The 3,282-nt window shown below is 45.9% G+C and overlaps 1 protein-coding gene across 11 annotated transcripts in view; it reads left to right on the top strand.

The window, feature by feature from the left end:
* Window positions 1–377, top strand: part of dachd (dachshund d) — a 94,250-nt gene extending 93,873 nt beyond the window's left edge. For 3 of the 11 annotated variants that reach the window (XM_034562357.1, XM_034562360.1, XM_034562361.1), the window contains one exon: window positions 1–377. This exon is cut by the window's left edge and continues 1,283 nt beyond it. The gene's annotated coding sequence lies outside the window, so the exon portion shown is untranslated. The other 8 variants (XM_034562366.1, XM_034562364.1, XM_034562358.1 and 5 more) reach the window with 3 other exon arrangements.
* Window positions 378–3,282: the final 2,905 nt, after the last annotated feature.

Genomic DNA, 3,282 nt, shown 5'->3' with positions numbered 1-3,282 from the left:
GAGAGAGAGGGGAAGAAAGAACATGCTAAGTTATGATATTACTTTCCCCCGAAAGACTTTTGAATTCCTGGTGCTGTGTATATTCCCCCAGGCATCAGCTGGTGTCGGTCCTTTAACTGCAGTCCACCCTATGTGTTACAATCGGGAGAGGAGGCGTGTCCCAGGAGGCGTGTCCCGTGCTCACTATCTGTTTGTTCCTTTTTTTCTTCTCAATGGAGTGTCTATAGGTCTGTTGTCACTGATAACTTATACATAGCTTCTCGAATCATCTCTTCATTGTACTTCAAATTCAAATAAAGTTAACATGTTGATGATAAACCATGTGAGTTAGACTGTGTGTTGCCCCCGCACCGCACTTCCTGTGTGGCGACGGCGGCGAGCATCATCTCCTCGAGGAAGGAGCTGGAGAGTCCATTTGAACATTTCCAGATGCAGCTCGCTGCTCGAAGACTTGATGGTCTGATCCAAATGGAAGCACGTGTGTGTGTGTGGAGGGTGGGGGGGGGGGGCTCTCATAAGTCTTCTAACTCATTTCTATGGATGATGTACGGCCTATAAATAAAAAAAACTAAAGACTGCAGGCGTACTGTAGAAAAATAAATGAGCGTATTGTTATTTGCTTCAAAAGATGTGATATCTTTCCTTTTCACTGAGCGGATGCAAGAGTGTGTGTCTTTGGCGTGTGTGTGTGTGTGTGTGTGTGTTGGTTTTCTTTTACGCGTAGGCTAATGCTATGTAAACTATGCAAATGGGGGTGTGACCAGGCTCACTGTAAATTCCGTGTGTACTCTGAAGTGTGTGACACTAATTCACAATACATCACCACGGCCCTTCAGCGGCTGCGTGCTGCAGGGGCCTGCGTGGGAAATTATGGAGCTGTCTTCTTCACATATTTGTCAAATAACTGTTTTGTAAATGTGACTTATTTTTTTATTATTATAACCCAAGCGACATTATTTGTTTTTGGTTTCTCTCGTTCTGGAGACCCAGTCTTTAACAGGCGCGGCTCTCAAAAAAAAGAAACACACACACACACACACACACACACACACACACACACACTGGAGAGTACGGAATCGACATTGAGGGACAAATTTCTCCAGTAAGCAATCCTGAGTGAAATGTGTTGACACAGCACGCTTGGCCCACTCCCCATTCTGCATGCTTTTTTTGAAAGCACGTCCGTGACACAGCCACGGAGATGAATAATTGACTGATTGCTGCATAATTCAATGCCGCATTGTGGAAATTCAAGGCCTGAAATATTTCAAGTTTTTCTTCTTCTTTCTTTCTTTTTTTTTTTTTTTTTTGTTGTGCAATATAAAAAAAAAAAAATGAGGTTACGGTTTCTATCAACCTTGAAAGAACAATATGACACACGGCGGGCGATCAATCAGGAGGCCGCGCTTCCGGTTGAGTTCAGACTCAAACTGCCGGCTCCCTCGGCTCCTCAGCCGAACGTAAACTCACTCCGGAGTGAGAGGAACTCCTGACGTGACGCCCACTTTATCCATTTAATGACTCAATCTTTCTCACTCCGTGAGACGTGGGGCCCTATTACTCCGATATTCAGTTTATTTCTCGATCTGATGCCCTTTTTTTTCTTCTTGCATCTGAGAGAAGGAGGCCCCGAAGCCACATGTTTCATATCACTGCACATTTGTGTAATAAATTCAATTTTCTACAAAGTATGACCATGAGGCACGGAGACTTTAAATACCAAAATGTGCATCGTGGCCGCGTTGTTTTGCGGCGCCGAGTGCACATTGTGACTCGGCCCGACGTGTGCTCGTGAAGACGTCGTCCAGACGGGATTATTCCGCCACATCCCACGCCGCCGATGTGTAACATCACAATGCACATTATTGATTTGTGCTTGCATGACCAGAGACAAAAGAAAAGTTACCAAAGTAAAGAAAGAAAAACGAAGTCGTATTTATACTTCGCCGCGGTGTCAACTGGATTGTTAACCTCGGGCGAGCTAATTCCTTTGCTCATCATCGCGAGCGGGAGATGGCCATTTAGTGAAAGCAGTAATACGCCATGTCTCTTGATAACTGAGTGCTGCCCTGAGTCTGCGGAGAGACATTAGGAAGGTGTCGGAAAGACAGGACTAATGTCACCTAATCAGATAGACCATTATGTATTAGCCAAACTACAAAACAGTTTTATCTGACAAGGGCCAGGCCACATTACCTAAATTAACATTTTGCAAGCGTGAACATGGAAGACCGCAGAGGCGCGGGGAGGGGGCTGGGACGGGGCTGGGACGGCGGCCTTGCGCTTAGACATTCGGCAGTAATTATTAATTTATGATTGTCTCTGGTCTTAATGAAAATGAAAGCCAGGAAAGAGAACAGGGAGGGATAATGTGGCGTGAAATTGAGTTTCATTTGTACAGGGTCCACCTTTTAACTCTGCGCTTCTTAGGCGGAAATGGAGCCGACCCCCCCCCCCCCCCCCCCCCCCCCCCTCCCCCCCCCCCCTTCTCTCTCCTTCTAGAGAATGCATTTTTATCATGCTTTCTCTCAAAGCGTGTTCACATCCTCTCATCCTTTTGTGATGTGTGGGGGCCAACACGCCCTTTAACATCTCCATCACTCTCATAAGGCCTTCTTGGAGGCTCTTTGATGTCTGTGATAACCGTGTCAACAAGTTTCCTTGAATGGAAATGTCTCGGCGCAGCGCGTCTTTAATGTCACGACGAGGCAGCGCGGAAAGGTCGCGGTAGGTAGGATGGAGGAGTCTGTGGGGCCCCGATGTTGTGATGCAACACGCCGGCTTGAGACTGGCCAATGCGAGACTCCCACCTGGGATACACTGAGAGGGTGGTGGTGTAACAGCAGCGATGACGGAGGGGAAGAAACATGCAGAGATGATGCTGACTGAATGTCTTGCGTATTATTTTGTAATGGTTTAACAATTATCTTGGCCTTTGTATTAACACGCAGCGCCAGTAGCTTGTTTCCGTTTGCTGGTGACTTTCAACGACTGCCGGAAACTTTAATACTACATATAAAGATAATATTACATCACCTGTGTTAGATCATTACTACATTACTACAGCTAGCTTTGTGCGCAAATACATGTCTTTTCTGGCCACTTGGGGGCAGCATTTACCTTTTAAGTTGTTATGGCGAATGTGTTGGTCGGAAGTTGAATATTACACATCCAACAGACACTGAGAGACATTAACAATCATCTAAAGTTGTTTCTGGACACCCAATGAACTTAATACAATGTTCACTCTGTTTAAGCTCCATCTTTGGTCATCACCACCTC

This window comes from Cyclopterus lumpus, chromosome 21 (genome assembly GCF_009769545.1).
Source record: "Cyclopterus lumpus isolate fCycLum1 chromosome 21, fCycLum1.pri, whole genome shotgun sequence".
Classification (NCBI taxonomy): Eukaryota; Metazoa; Chordata; class Actinopteri; order Perciformes; family Cyclopteridae; genus Cyclopterus; species Cyclopterus lumpus.
This window is presented reverse-complemented; position numbering and strand designations above follow the sequence as displayed.